General features: G+C 40.2%; 1 pseudogene; it reads left to right on the top strand.

The window, feature by feature from the left end:
* LOC129053811 (ADAMTS-like protein 3) overlaps positions 1-17,114 on the top strand; it is a 128,137-nt pseudogene that overhangs the window by 51,419 nt on the left and 59,604 nt on the right.

Below are 17,114 nucleotides of genomic sequence, written 5' to 3'. Positions count from 1 at the left end.
TAGGGAAGATTCCCTCTTTTTCTATTGATTGGAATAGTTTCAGAAGGAATGGTACCAGCTCCTCCTTGTACCTCTGGTAGAATTCGGCTGTGAATCCATCTGGTCCTGGACTTTTTTTGGTTGGTAAGCTATTAATTATTGCCTCAATTTCAGAGCCCGTTATTGGTCTATTCAGGGATTCACCTTGTTCCTGGTTTAGTCTTGGGAGGATGTATGTGTCGAGGAATTTATCCATTTCTTCTAGATTTTCTAGTTTATTTGCATAGAGGTATTTATAGTAGTCTCTGATGGTAGTTTGTATTTCTGTGGGATCAGTGGTGATATCCCGTTTATCATTTTTTATTGCGCCTATTTGATTATTCTGTCTTTTCTTCTTTATTAGTCTTGCTAGCAGTCTATCAATTTTGTTGATCTTTTCAAAAAACCAGCTCCTGGATTCATTGATTTTTTTGAAGGGTTTTTTGTGTCTCTATCTCCTTCAGTTCCACTCTGATCTTAGTTATTTCTTGCCTTCTGCTAGCTTTTGAATGTGTTTGCTCTTGCTTCTCTAGTTCTTTTAATTGTGATGTTAGGGTGTCAGTTTTAGATCTTTCCTGCTTTCTTTTGTGGGCATTTAATGCTGTAAATTTCCCTCTACACACTGTTTTAAATGTGTCCCAGAGATTCTGGTGTGTTGTATCTTTGTTCTCATTGGTTTCAAAGAACATCTTTATTTCTGCCTTCATTTCTTTATGTACCCAGTAGTCATTCAGGAGCAGGTTTTTCAGTTTCCATGTAGTTGAGTGGTTTTGAGTGAGTTTCTTAATCTTGAGTTGTAGTTTGATTGCACTATGATCTGAGAGACAGTTTGTTATAATTTCTGTTCTTTGCCATTTGCTGAGAACTGCTTTACTTCCAACCATGTGGTCAATTTTGGAATAAGTGCAATATGGTGCTGAGAAGAATGTATATTCTGTTGATTTGGGGTGGAGAGGAAACAGATCTTTTAGGGCTGAATATTTAGTTGGATGTGGGGAGCGAGAGAATGATATCTAGATTTCTGATATCATGATTAAGTAGATAGACAGTGAGACCATTCGTCAAGACAAAATATTGGGTGAGAACCAGGGGCATGGGGCAAAGGTGATGAGCTGAGTGTGCCTGTGAATATCTGAGTTGATGTATGAATTTAGAGCTTAGGAGAGAAATCTAGACTAGAAATATAGATCTGGGGCTGTCACATGGTTAAATCTAATGATCTAATGTCCTTGGGGACTGAGTAAGGAGGACAGGTTGTGCTCTCAAGTACAGAGTCCTGGTGCCCATAATTGAAGGAACAAGCACAGGGAGAGGTGCCCCTGATGGGGACTGAACAGAATAGCCTCCTATATAGTAGAGAAACCATGAAAAACAGAAGATAAGGGTGGGTGAGCATTTAAGAAGGCAGGTCAGCAGTGGCACATACTTCAGAGAAGTCAAGAAGAACTGAAATCCACCCACTTCATTTTGACTAAAGATCACTGACAACAGCTGGTGCAGCCTCAGTGCTGGAGTTGGACTAGGCACTGGCAGGGGATGCAGGATGCATTAGTTTCCTGTGGCAGCTGTGACAAATTACCACAAATTTGGTGGCTTAAAACAACAGTAGTTTATTCTCTCACACTTCTAGAGGCCAGAAGTTCAAAATCAGGGTATCAGCAGGGTTGGTTCTTGGCTGGAGGCTCTGAGGGAGAATCCATTCCTTGCCTCTCTTCCAGCTTCTGGTGCTGGAATTCGGGCTTGTCTCTAGAAAGAGCCCATTTGCAGGAGCCCAGACTGGGAGCAGCAGGTGGGCAGGATGGAGGGAAAGGAGGAGGGTGGGTGACTCTAAAATTTAAGCTTCATTAACTTTATGGTAAATCCACGAATGAACAACAATATATGTTGCCAAGTGGGTGGGTGGGTGGAGTATTGATTTAGACGTAGGAATATACAACTAATGAAGTAAAGTTTGGGCTAATCAAAAGAGTTGATAGGCAGAAACAAAGGGGACAGATTTTTGTGCCAATGATTTTTTGTGTTCCTTGCTTGTGGAAGCATCACTCTAATCTCTGCCTTCATCTGCACCTTACCTCCTCTTGTCTATCTCTATGTTTTCCCCTCCTTTCATAAGGACACCTTCATATGATTTCATCTCAACATCCTTAATTACATTTGCAAAGATATTTTTCCACATATGGTCACATTCACAGGTTCTGGGTGCCATGTCTCTTTTTGGGGGGAGTGCACAATTCAACCCACTGCACATGGTAAGGAATGAATAGGCCGAAATGAGTAGGGATGATGAGCATAAACCCGCCTTTCAAAAAGCATAAATCAGAAGAATAGAGGGAAAGCTACAACTACAGCCAGAGGGGATGTCAGGTCCAGGAAGAATGTCTTCAAGATCAGAGATACTTGGAAAAGCACTGGAGCAGATGCAGCTTTTAGGGTACCTGAAGCATATATAATTAGAAGGGCCCTCTTTATTTATTAATTTTTGAGACAAAGTCTCACCCAGGCTGGAGTTCAGCCTTGTGAGGCTGGTGCTATCACGGCTCATTGCAGCCTTGTCCTCCTGGGCTCAAGTGATTCTCCCATCTCAACCTCTCGAGTAGCTGGGACCACAGGTGTGCACCATTGGCTAATTCATGGCAGATTCTTACATAGAAATCCTTCCCAGTTGCAGCCCAGCTTCCCTTCCCCACATCAAATACTTCAATTCCCCGCAACTTTAAGCATTTGTGGGAGTCCAGACTGGGAGCAGCAGGTGGGCAAGACAGAGGGAAAAGGAGAGAGTGGTTGACCCTGAAACTTAAGCTTCATTAACTTCATGGTAAATCCATGAATGAGCAAGAATATATGTTGCCAGGCAGGTGGGTGAGTGGAGTATTGACTGAGAGGTAGAAATATACAACGAATGCAGTGAAGTTCCTGGGCTCTTCAAAGGAGTTGATAACAGAAACAAAGGAGACAGATTGCTCGTGGACAAGGAGGAGGGACACCTTTTCCCTTGAGGCAGGTAGGAAGGGGGAAATATGGGCCACTGATCAGTTTGTATGGGAATGGACAGGAAGGTGAAATATTGTTTGATGGCCTCAACTGAGTGAAATATAAAGCAAAGGCATCTAATCAGAATGAGGGGGCAGGATTTTGAGGAGGAATGAGAAATTTGAAAATGCTCTGAGGAAAATGGAGATGACAAAATATGGTTAGAGAACAGTGCCTTATGCAACTAGAGGGAGTAGAAAACCATTGCCGTTGGCACAGTTGGTGTGTGAAGCTAAGGTCACTTCGCCCTTGGGTCAAGATCATGGACCTGCTTGGTGGCTTCCTGTGATGGATAGCTGTGATCAGGACTGTGTAGACTTCAGATTTAGAGAGAACTGCATTCAGATTTGATTTCTGCAACTAATTAACTGAAGGCCACTTGGCAAGTCCCTTACCATCTTTGAACTTTGGCCTTTTCATCAGGTAAAAAGGAGATATTATCCTCCTTGTAGGTCCTGTTTTCAATTCATTCTTCTACAAACCAACATGCTAAGTGCCCAGCACAATAGCTGACACACAAGAGGCCTGCAGTCAACATGAGCTCCCCTTCCCGCGTTTACTGTTCTGCTCACTACTCACCACCCCCTGTTCTTATTAATGGTCTAAGTCCGGTTGCTTAGTTGGCTCCAGGAGTTTCCAGGGTTTAAAGGGGCTTGCAGGATAAAGGTGGTTTCAGTATGAATTAGTGCATTTTAAATGAGTGCTTCTAATCACGTTTTTGTGATTCTAATGAGTAAGCCAGTTCTTTGGGTGATGAGGAGTGATACCCTCGTTGCTGAAAGCTGGATACTCTTTTGGCTAGGTGATTTGAATCAAATAATTATGTGTTCTTCCTCAGAAGTGACTTAGACACTTCTTGGTAGAATTCAGTATCTTTCCTTCAACAGGATAATGTTCACATAAATGTCCTGTCTTGTGCCATGTGGCCATGGGCATCAGTTAGGCAGATTCAGTGTCTGGTGCTGGCCTACTTCCTGCTTCCTGGTGATTCTTTCTGCTTGCCCCAGGATCACTGATGTGAGCCATAATGACTACTTGGCATAGACTACACATAAGTCTTGTAAATGTCTGTATAGTTTTCTCATTTAAATGAACATGTCACAATGCTCTTGGGAACAACTTTCCATTAACCTGAGCACAGCAGACAGCCTGAGACAGTGGTGCTCACTGAATTAAATTTGCTTCTGCTTTGGAGGTCTGATTTTTATTAGAGGCACGATCTGGTTGGTACCAGCTCTGCAGACCAAGTTTGATTTGTCATTCATGTTTATTGAATTCCCTGATAGCTGTGCAGATGAAGAAACCACTTAGAATTTAGAATAAAAATAAAAATAATAGCAACTAACACTGGGTGCTTAGCCCAGGTATCAGGCATTGTGGAAGCCCTTTACTGTTAGCTCATCATAATCCTATCAAGTAGGTACAGTATTTATTCCCCACTTTGTTGATAAAGAAACTGGAAATTGAAGAGGCTAAGTAAATTGCCCAAGTTGTACAGTACAGTATCTTAGTCAGTTTGGGCAGCTATCACTAGCTACCATAGATTGGGTGGCATATTAACAACAGAAATTTATTTTTTACATTTCTAGAGGCTGGGAAGTCCAAAATTAAAGTGCTGGCAGATTCAGTGTCTGGTGAGGGTCTGCTTCCTGCCTCCTGGTTCATAGAGGCTGTGTCCTCACATGGCAGAAGGGATGAGGGAGGTATCCAGGGTATCTTTTATAAGGGTACTAATCCTATTCATGAGGGCTGCACCCTCATGACCAATCACCCCCCAAATGTTTCACCTCCTAATACCATCAACTCGAGGGTTAGGTCTCTGCATATGAATTTTGGGTGCAGACACATTCAGTCTATCGCACATAGCTAGGAAGTGGTAGAGCTGGAATTTGAACCCAGACAACCTAATTCCAGAATCCAACTTCTTAATTATTGGGCCATATTGATGATACTTTCTGTATTGGTACAAGTGTAGCTGAAGTTTGTAACTGAAAATGAGATATAATTCGGTAAAGAACAGTCAGTTCAACAGATGATTCATGCTTAGATGGCTTAGTACAGGGATTAAAACTCAAATGTCTACATACTGCCCCAGAGAGAAACTGCCCAGATGTAGTCACATTGGCTGGTGACTATAGTGGTGAACTGGGGGATACATGCTCATTGTGAAGGGAGCAACTATGTATAAACATGTCGGAAGTTTTGTTTCATTTTTGTTTTTGTCAAGAGAAGCGGGAAAACTGGATTTTAATGTGAAACTTCCAATTTTAAAAATCGTCTTCCTGTTAATAACCGTGCTTTATCAATTAATGGTTATATTATAGTCCTGTATAGTGTAGGCTAGGTTTTCCTGCAGTAACCAACAACCCCCAAAGCTCAGTAGCTTAAAACAATTAAAGGTTACTTCTTGCTGATGCCACTTGTCCAACAGTGGTCAACAGGAGCCTCAGCTCTTAGAACGTCTTGGATACTCAGGCTGAGGTAGGCTTTATGTGGACATATTTTTTACATAATAACTGCAATAGTGCAAGGGGAACATGAGACTCAGACACAGACCCTTAAATCTTCTTATAGAAGTGACACAGATCAATCACTTAGACTCATATTTCATTGGCCAAAGTTAGTTAGTGACCATACCTAACTTCAAAGGGGATGGAGAAGTGCAGACCTTCTGTGGGCTGAAAGAAACAAAATGTTTTTGAGTATTCCCACTGACTAGCACAGCTCCATATACTCTGATTTTTAAGGCAGAAATGTCAGATTTTTTCCCCCAAGTTAGATTCCAATTTGCAGAGATTTCAAACAGTTGATTTAAAAAAAAAATTGTTTTGTTCTTGAATGATTAAATTTGACTGCTCTGAAAAATTCATATTTTGCTTCATTTGGACTAGTGACACTTATTTAAGTATTATCTTTTAGCTGATCAGGAAATCATATGAACGAACTGTGAAAAAATTTTTAGCTGAAGTGATGATTTATAGATGAATATTTATTCCAAAAAGCACTACTCATATATTTTAAATATTTATTTATGTCATCCACTATCTTGTGTAACTTGTCTCATTAACTACACTGTAAGGTAAGAATCTTATGTTATTAATTTATACTCTGTAGTTTCTGGCAGTATAGAAAATGGTTATTTAATAGATGTTAATAAATTTTACTGATATATCCATCAATTAGTAGTTAATAAATCACTATAATTAGAGATCATGACTTCAGATGATGTCATAGAAGTTGGAAACACTTCAGGCAATTTTTAAGAAGTTGCTTATTGTTGGGCCGGGCGCGGTGGCTCACGCCTGTAATCCTAGCACCTTGGGAGGCTGGGGCGGGCAGATCGCAAGGTCAGGAGATTGAGACCATCCTGGCTAACATGGTGAAACCCTTTCTCTACTAAAAATACAAAAACTTAGCTGGGCGTGGTGGCGGACGCCTGTAGTCCCAGCTACTCGGGAGGCTGAGGCAGGAGAATGGCGTGAACCCGGGAGGCGGAGCTTGCAGTGAGCTGAGATTGTGCCACTGCACTCCAGCCTGGGCGACACAGCGAGACTCTGTCTCAAAAAAAAAAAAAAAAAAAAAAAAAAAAAAAAAAAAAGTTGCTTATTGTTGATTATGATGGGATATGAAAGCCAAAATTCAGTAGCCCCTCAATTTCAAAGGCATTTCTGGCTTATTCCTTATGAATCACAAGGCAAGACTTTCTTTTCAAATATCATTTTTCTGTGATGTTTTCACATGCTTTATCTTGCTATAACATTTGGATGAATTGTAACTTAAAAAAAATTATAAGTGCTCAGGGAGGTATTCAATTGCCCGAGATCTTGCAAGGCCTTAAACACTCTTCAAAACAAGCCCCTCCTAGCTCCTAAGCCCACATCCTTCCTCGATGACCAGATAGAGAGTGATTCTCAGTCTCATGAAATGCAGAGTGCTCAGGGACATGAATGTGTGAGGACAGAGTCTGGCCCAGGGGCAGTAATTCTATAATTTAATAGTGGTATTACTCCCCTTGGAGAAAGTTGCATGAACACAAATTACTCATTGATTGAATCTTGACCATGCAAGTGTGTTTCCAAAATCATTCACTCTTAAGTTGTTCCACATGTACTTGTAAATATTAATTTAATGGCCTGTGTAACTGGGCTTTTGTTGTTGTTGTTGTCTATCTGCTGATACTTAAGGTAGAGGAAGTTGTAATGTAGTGTTAAGATTCTGAGTCAGATAACTTGGGTTTTAAAACCATTACCAACACTATATACTAGCTGTGTAATATTGGCAAATCATTTACTCAGTAATGTTTAGATTCCTTATTTATAAAATAGAGTTAAAGGTATCACCTGCATCATAAAATTGCTCTGAAGATTAAATAATGTGTACAATATTCGTGGCATAATGCCAGGTACATGCTAAGCATTCACTACAAATCAGCAATTATTAATATTGTATTACTATCTTTATAAAATCATATAATCAGGATTAAAGGATCTCAAAAGTCATTGGATTAAGCAACTCATCCAATAATTTAATCCCCCCTACAATTTTTCCACCAAGACATCTCCTAGACTATGATTGAATACTTATTATTAGATATCTCTGACTTTTCAAACTTTCTCATATTGAACCAAATTATGCTTAAACCTGTAGCTTTCACCATTTGGAAATACACAGAACAAAAGTAGACCCTTTCCTCATGATAGCTCTTCGTGAATTTGGAAATATCTCTAATCATAAGCTATTCTCTAGACTTCCTTGAAACTTACTACCTCTCCCTGAAATTTTCACTTGATCTTTCTCTTTCCCTTCAACACCAAAATGTTGGAAAGAATAGTGTGTAAATCATTGTCTCAGCTTCCTCTAGTTTCCTTTCTTCTTCAACAGCTTGGATGTAGAGTCTGATTCAACACCAAAATGTTGGAAAGAATAGTGTGTAAATCATTGTCTCAGCTTCCTCTAGTTTCCTTTCTTCTTCAACAGCTTGGATGTAGAGTCTGATTCAACACCAAAATGTTGGAAAGAATAGTGTGTAAATCATGGTCTCAGCTTCCTCTAGTTTCCTTTCTTCTTCAACAGCTTGGATGTAGAGTCTGATTCAACACCAAAATGTTGGAAAGAATAGTGTGTAAATCATTGTCTCAGCTTCCTCTAGTTTCCTTTCTTCTTCAACAGCTTGGATGTAGAGTCTGATTCAACACCAAAATGTTGGAAAGAATAGTGTGTAAATCATGGTCTCAGCTTCCTCTAGTTTCCTTTCTTCTTCAACAGCTTGGATGTAGAGTCTGATTCAACACCAAATTGTTGGAAAGAATAGTGTGTAAATCATTGTCTCAGCTTCCTCTAGTTTCCTTTCTTCTTCAACAGCTTGGATGTAGAGTCTGATTCAACACCAAATTGTTGGAAAGAATAGTGTGTAAATCATTGTCTCAGCTTCCTCTAGTTTCCTTTCTTCTTCAACAGCTTGGATGTAGAGTCTGATTCAACACCAAATTGTTGGAAAGAATAGTGTGTAAATCATTGTCTCAGCTTCCTCTAGTTTCCTTTCTTCTTCAACAGCTTGGATGTAGAGTCTGATTCAACACCTCTCCAAGCTGAAGCATGAGGGCTACCCGGGAGTCAAAATCAGATGAAAAACAGAGAGAAATAATAACATTGGCCCTCTTTTATTGAATCCTTTATAGTGTTTGAATCATTATACTAAGAATTTTGCATATATTTTCTCATTGAATCCTCACTAGGCCCTATGTGAATTATATATTGGTATTATTATCTCTATTTTACTGTTGAGGAAAACGAGTCTCTGAGAGTTTGAATTTTTCAACATCCTGCCCCTTAAAAGGTTGGTGGGTGGATCCAGGTTTGTACGTGGGTGTTTTCTTCCTCCAAAGTCCCTGCACTTAAACACCAGGTTTATAAATAAAGTTAGATGAATATGGGAAGGAAGAAAGAGATAAACCACCAAATCAGTTGATATTATTGTCGTTTACACATTATGTAAAATATACGCTTAAGAAAAAAAAACATAAGACATGATCTTTTTTCTCATATAAGGAATCTTACGATCTAGCAAATACACATATGTACACATGAAAAATGACAGAAGGAAAGATAGCAGTATAAACACATATTTTATATGAGACATCTCTCCTTTTAATTATTTTTTATATTTTAAAAATTGTTTATAAATAGATATAATGACAGAGGTAGAGATACATAGGCATAGGTACAGCTAATGATAAAGACAAGGAGATATAAAGATATAGATAAAGACTATAGACAGCTATTGATATAGGGATATAGAGATAGAAGTAAAAACAGAAAAACAGATGTTTAAAGTAAAACTATGAACCAGAAGGTTAGACATCAAATTTAGGACAGTGGTTGTTTTGGGGAGGAAATGAGAGAATAGGACAAGTGTAGGGCTGGGGAGAGAGGAAACGTCTGTAATGTTCTGTTTATTTTATATGCATAAAAATACCTGGGCTGGGCAGTGTGGTACATGCCTGTAATCCCTGCATTTTGGGAGGCCAAGGCAGGAGGATCACTTGATCCCAGGAATTCAAGACCTGCCTGAGCAACATAGGGAGACCGTGTCTTTACATCAAATTTTAAAAAGCTAGGTGTTGGGGCGCAGGCCTGTGACTCAACCTCCCAGGCTGAAGTGATCTCAGCTACTTGGGAGGCTGAGGTGGGAGGATCACTTGAGCCCAGGAGGTTGAGGCTGCAGTGAGCCACAATCCCACTATTGCACTCCAACCTGGGCAACAGAGTGAGATCTTGTCTTGAAAAATAAAGCACAGAAATCTGAATAAAAATATAAATAGAAAAGAGAGGGGATATGGAGGGACAGCTTCAAATCTTAATATTAATATTTCAGCCTTGCATTAGCATCGTATAAATGATACTATCCTGTAAGACATTATATTATTTACATTTATAAAACTATGTTCTCATAAAAGAGAGCCAAACTGTACATTAAAGAATTACATCACAACTAAGCTTCCTGAAATGAAGGGAGCTCCCCCTCCCCTGGCTTTGGGCACCACTGACCGCCATGCTTCTGTTGGCAGGCAGTGGGCTGCGATTGGCAACTGGGAAGCAATGCCAAGGAAGACAACTGTGGAGTCTGTGCCGGCGATGGCTCCACCTGCAGGCTCGTACGGGGACAATCGAAGTCACACGTTTCTCCTGAGAAAAGTAGGTTTTAAACCCAACACGTTATTACCATCATACAAGATGTATTTTAGACCATCTATTGCTAGAATAACATTTTCTTTTTTTCTTTTTTTTAAATTTTATTATTATTATACTTTAAGTTTTAGGGTACATGTGCACAACGTGCAGGTTAGTTACATATGTATACATGTGCCATGTTGGTGTGCTACACCCATTAACTCGTCACTTAGCATTAGGTATATCTCCTAATGCCATCCCTCCCTCCTCCCCCCACCCCACAACAGTCCCCGGTGTGTGATGTTCCCCTTCCTGTGTCCATGTGTTCTCATTGTTCAATTCCCACCTATGAGTGAGAACATGCGGTGTTTGGTTTTTTGTCCTTGTGATAGTTTGCTGAGAATAATGGTTTCCAGTTTCATCCATGTCCCTACAAAGGACATGAACTCATCCTTTTTTACAGCTGCATAGTATTCCATGGTGTATTTGTGCCACATTTTCTTAATCTAGTCTATTGTTGTTGGACATTTAGATTGGTTCCAAGTCTTTGCTATTGTGAATAGTGCTGCAATAAACATACGTGTGCATGTGTCTTTATAGCAGCATGATTTATAGTCCTTTGGGTATATACCCAGTAATGGGATGGCTGGGTCAAATGGTATTTCTAGTTCTAGATCCCTGAGGAATCGCCACACTGACTTTCACAATGGTTGAACTAGTTTACAGTCCCACCAACAGTGTAAAAGTGTTCCTGTTTCTCCACATCCCCTCCAGCACCTGTTGTTTCCTGACTTTTTACTGATCACCATTCTAACTGGTGTGAGATGGTATCTCATTGTGGTTTTGATTTGCATTTCTCTGATGGCCAGTGATGATGAGCATTTTTTCATGTGTCTTTTGGTTGCATAAATGTCTTCTTTTGAGAAGTGTCTGTTCATGTCCTTCGCCCACTTTTTGATGGGGTGGTTTGTTTTTTTCTTGTAAATTTGTTTGAGTTCATTGTAGATTCTGGATATTAGCCCTTTGTCAGATGAATAGGTTGCAAAAATTTTCTCCCATTGTGTAGGTTGCCTGTTCACTCTGATGGTAGTTTCTTTTGCAGTGCAAAAGCTCTTTAGTTTAATCAGATCCCATTTGTCAATTATGTGAATAACATTTTCTGAATGCTAAGCTTTTTTAGTTGGAAGTAGCTTTTGTACCAACTTTCTAAAAGTGAAATTTCTTCCAAAAAGTGTGTATCAAACTTTTGTTCCCATTATATCTTCGAAGAGGACCTGTTTCTTTGAACCTTTGCCAATGCAGGGTATTACTGTTTTAAAAATATGTATTTACCAATTTTTCAGGTAAATCGTGAAATAATAATTTCTTTTATTTGTCTTCCTTTGACTGCTAACAAGCTAGAAAATATTGTTGTGTATCTATTGACCATTTATAGTTTGTAATTTCTCAGTTAGCTATTGAAGCCATTTATCAGTTTTCCTATTTGGATGTAGATCTTTTCTTCATTGTTGAGAGCTTTTAATATATCACCAATACTAACATTTTTTCTGTCATACCTATTTCAAATATGGTTCCAGTTTGTTCATTGACTTTCAATTTTGTATAATTAGAGTTTCTAAGTTTCTAAGTATTATGTATTTGGAAATTTCCATCTTTTCATTTTAATAATGTCTGTCTTTTAAAACATCCTTTAGTTTGGGGAATCAGTAAACTTTTTCTGTAAAGGGATAGATAATAAATATTTTAGGCTTTGCTGGCCATATAGTCTCAACTACTCAACACAGCTGTTGCAGTGTAAAAGCACACAGAGACACCTGTAAATAGATCAGCATGGCTACATTCCAATGAAACTTTATTTACAAAAATAGCCTGAAGGCTGAATTTGGCCCTCAGGTTTGTTAACCACTCCCTTAAAGGAAACAAAAATCATTCATGTATGTTTTCTGCCAGTACTTTTATGGTTTTGTTTTTCTTTATAATAATTCTTTCTGAATACCCCCTTGTTGGTGGTATTCAGTTATAAATGTAGGTGAGTTCAGCCAAAGATTTGATTTTAAATCTTTTATTCATTTGAATTTAGTTTGATGTAACTTGTAAAGTCGGCATCTTACTTATTTTCCCAAATGGGGAAAGCATTACAGGAGGGTGGAGGGTTTTCCAGGCAGAGGAAACACAAAGTTCATGGCGTGACACTGGAGAAGAGCCTGGGTTTTTTGAGGAACTCCTAATATGTTGTTCAGGCCTGACTGTACATTGAATAGGGTAGAAGATAAGACAGAATGGCATTCGGAGTCAAAGCCTTCATTATTGTGTTTTATTTTTCAGATTAAGTGGAGCCATCAAAGCGATTTAGGCAGTGGAGTGATATGGTTAGGTTAGTGTTTTAGTAAAATAATTCTGGTGGCGTATGGAGGCTGGATTACCTGTCAGATGAGCTTGGAAGCAGGGAGTCCGAATAGGAAATGTCTTTCAAACTATTCAAGAGTGTTTAAAATAATGAGGCCTTGATCTAGGGTAGCGTGGCAGGAAACGTAGAGGAAGGAACAGGTGGAGAGATCTTTAGCATGTAGAATGAACAGAGTTTGGTAATTCTTTGAATGACAGCTATAAGAGAAAAGAAGCAGCTAGAATGGCCCAAATTTTCCACCTTGTGCAGCTGGGTGGACATGTTTGCTATTCATTTGGGTAAGGAATTCATGAAGAGGAGACACATAACAGAGGTGAGCATCTACCTCCCTGAATTTTATTCTCTCCAAAATTTTCACCCCGTAAGTATCCAATGCCCAAGTATCTTTCTGACGCCTGCAAACAGATGTGATTATATTTTGTTTATGGTTGGAGGGTTTATCTGAAACGTGCTAGTTTATCATGGCTGATAGCAAAACCCCTTGTTGGTGGTATTCAGTTATAAATGTAGGTGAGTTCATCCAAAGAGAGTATATAGAATATAAGAGGAAGCCAATAATTGCATCCTGAGGAAAAGCTGAAGTCAAAGCATTTAGCCAGGGAAGACGTTTAAGGGAATCCAACTGAGAAGGAATGAATAGAGTAAGTAGGTAAATGCAGAACTTAGCAAGAGCAGTACCATGACCCCAAAGGAATAAGTAATTCCAAAAATGAGGTGGGGGTGGCCAGCAATGTTAAATGCTCTTATGAGTTCAACTGGAATAAGGGCCCAAAAGTTTGTCTTTGGCAATTTGAAGGTCATTTGTGATGTGAACAAGAGTGATTTTGATGAACTTCAGGCTGAAATCAAAGCTTGATTGCAATGGGTTGATGAGTGAAGAGAATGTATAGAGGGAAGGATTTGCTCAGGACAAGAGGAGAGGAACAGACCAATACCCTGTCAACAACTACATAGCTCTACAGGGTTGGTTGGAGAACACCGTGAGGTGTTCCAGCCTATTGTCTTTATTTGGCTCTTCATTAGGAGATAGAGTTGGCCACTAGGAGTGAGGGCTCAGAAACTTGAGCCTGTTCCCATGAAGGAAAGAAGAAGGAGCCATCAACAACAGTACAAAGATAGAAGAGTAGCTGTATGGGCCTAGCTGAGATTGGAAACCATGAATTCATGGAGGTTCCAATTTCTGGACTTCATGAAGGAGGTGGCTTTGAATGGTGGTATACCAATGAGAAATGTATTCTACTGGAAATCACAGAAAACTCAACTTAGAAGCATTGGAGTTTATAAATCTTTTCTAATAAAAAGCCTGGAGTAGGCAGCTAAGGCTGGGGATGCTGTTTTACTGTGTCCTTCAGGAACCAGGCACCTTTCTCTCTTCTTCACACCCTTAGAGGGTGGCTTTTGCCTCCGTGGCTGCAAAGTCATTATTGGACATTGAGATGTTACATCCACATCCCAGATAATAAGGAAGAACATAGTGTGAAAAGCATTTTTTTAAATACTGTGTTCTTTATCCAGGAAAGGATATTCTCCCCAGGGCATTTTGCTTCGTTGACCAGAATTATGGTGTGTGACACCCTGGCTTCCAAGGAGGCAGGAAACCAAGTAGTTAGCATTCTATCCATTCTGCTATTACTAATGTTGATCACATGCTTTGTAATTCCCAAAGCTCTCTTCAGACTTATCATTTAATTCTACCAGCATTCTTACATTATAATTTGGATAATGTCCTGCCTGTTTTACAGATGAGGAAACTAAGGATGAGAAATGTTAAGAAACATCTCCCATAATTAATTATGAAAGGAAATATTGGGAAATGGTTAAGAAATTGGGGTCTGGAGCCAGCCTTCCAGGGTTAAGTCCTGGGTCTGTTGCTTATGAGCTGTGCAGAGTTATTTAATTTATTTCACTTCCATGGGTATCTTGGATCTCTAATTTTAAACTGGGAATAACAACAGTACTGCCTTTGTAGAGCTGTTGTCAGGATTTAAAAGATCAACCCATGTTGAGAACTCCAAATAGCATAGTAACTAGAGAGTACTCAGTAAATGCTAGCTGCGTTTTTGTTAAAACTATTACTCATTGGGATACCAAAGGATGTCACACTGATATGGGATGGTGGCAGGAAATTGAAGGGCCTGGGTGAGGACAGGGACTCTGTTTTCACACCCAAATGTTGCATTTTCAAAGACCACTCTGGCCTGCCATGCCCCCCATTCTGTGCCTATAAAAACCCCAAGACCCTAGCAGTCACACACACGAGTGACTGGGTGTTGAGAGGAACACATTGGCAGAAAAACACACAGACACCGACAGGCTGTTGACAGTGGAACGACACAGACGCAGAGGGAAATTTGGCTGAGGGTGGACAGACGAGAGCCCAGCTGCTAAGGGACACCAGGGGAAGACTACCTTCCCACTTCATCCCTCTTCCCCTCCCCATCCATCTGCTGAGAGCTACCTCCACCATTGAATAAAACCTTGCACTCATTCTCCAAGCCCATGGTACTGGAAGAAATGAATCACACATGGGCTTGGAGAATGTGTGCAAAGGTTTGTTGAACGGTGGAGGTAGCTCTCAGCAGATGGATGGGGAGGCAGAAGGGGGATGGAGTGGCAAGGGATACAGAAAGCCCTGGGATACAGAAAGCCCTCTGTCCTTGAGATAAGGCAGAGGTTCTAACTGAGCTGATTAACACAAGCCACCTGCGGACAGCTAAGCTGAAAGAGCACACTGTAACACACGCTGGAACTTTGGGAGCTGTAAACACTCAACTCTAGTTGCTGCCTTGGGGTTGGAGCCCCAACCTCCCCATAACCTGCCCGTCTGCATGCTCCCCCTAGGGGCTTGAGCTGCTGGGCACAGAAGAAGCGAGCCATTCCTCCTGTTGCATGCCCTGGGAGGGGGATAAGGGAACTTTGCCCCTTTCAATACCTCTTATATACTTTAAATGTAAATGTGGGTATTCGTAAACATATTTGAAAGTCAACAATCAGTCCATCTGGGGATTGATTTCAAGAGAGCTACTGCTTGGTATGGAGGACAACATTGAAAGTGTGAAAACAGAGTGAATTGTAGGACAAACCAAAGTTTTAGGACTCAGATCAGTGAACACAGTTTGAAGAGACAGGCTATACTGAGAAGTGTTCCTTCAGGAAGGCATGTGGATGAGGGGAGTAAGGGAGAAAGACAGTAGCCAGATCAGGCTGTAATGGAAGTGTGTAGAGTTAGTATTGCTCTTAGAAAGTTTGGAAATCTCATCAGAAAATACCTCGTTTTCTCAGGGTCCAAGAAAGATTAGAACTTGAGATAATTCTAATTGAACCAGGATAAATGCCAAATGAAGTTGTGCCAAAAAGGGCAGTCTTATTTGGAGAAGTGTGCAGAAGAGGTACTGAAATGCAAGGTAGTTCATTATTCTCTCTCTCTCTCTCTTGATTTTCAGCTTTTGGATTACATATGCTTTTGAGAATCTATTAAAAGTTATGCATTTTCTTTCCAGGAAAATATATGTGTACTTATAAGCCCCACATTTGCCATTCTGATTTTTTGTGAGGTTCTCAGACCCCTGATGCCTGTTAGGACATTCCAGGTTAAGAACCCCTAAAATGTCCTTTTTTTTTAAATCAATTTCTACATAGAAAGGGGAACTGGAGGGCACAGATCCTTCAGTGCAGGGCATGAGTGACATGGTATAAGCCAGGAAGATCCCACAGGATGCTGGCATTTTATCAGGTTCCGTATGCGTGTGCTTGAGCTAAGGCTAAAGGTAGCAAAGATTCCTGCCTGCGAGAAAACACAGTCCTTCACCATCTTGATTCTAATTATGGCCCCGTCACGTCTGTTACAGCGTGGAAACTGACCAGCTGAAGCTGTTTTTGGCTGGGATTTTTCCCTAGGCCATATGGAAGCAGTTCCCTAGAATCATGCTTTGTGTGAAAGAAATGTGGGAAATGAAGCCATGTCTCCCCCTGAGTGTGCATCACTGCAGCCTGCAGAATCCACGCAGCTCCTACATCCACACCTTGCCAAGAATTCATTCCAATCTTCCCTGGGACTCACCCTGAGTCAGGACATGGCAATGATATGCTGTTGGCACAGCCCTGCACTGGAGCAAGTGCACAAGGCTGCATACAGGATATCATTTCCATCACGCGGTGAGGCAGACACAAGGTGTAAGAGCCTGGAGCCAAAACCTTTGCTATGAAAAAAATCAGAAATTTATCCAGATACAACACACAGATTTCCTGTTCAGAGGGAGAAGGAGAGAGACGGAACTGACAACCAACATAAACAGCTTTGGATGTTGGAAAAGAAAACTAGAGGCCACTCAGGTATTAAAGAGAGAAAGCTCTAAAAACAACAACAAACATATCTGTTTAGAGAGTCTTGACTTGGCATTTAGAAACTTAGTTGTATTTCCAAATTTGTTCCTTATTTTGGTCTTGTCCACATCAGGGCACACATGTGTGAGGCAAATAAACAAGATCT

This window comes from Pongo abelii, chromosome 16, assembly GCF_028885655.2.
Source record: "Pongo abelii isolate AG06213 chromosome 16, NHGRI_mPonAbe1-v2.0_pri, whole genome shotgun sequence".
Classification (NCBI taxonomy): Eukaryota; Metazoa; Chordata; class Mammalia; order Primates; family Hominidae; genus Pongo; species Pongo abelii.
Note: the sequence above shows the minus strand (reverse complement) of the source record. Positions and strands in the feature narration are given on the sequence as shown.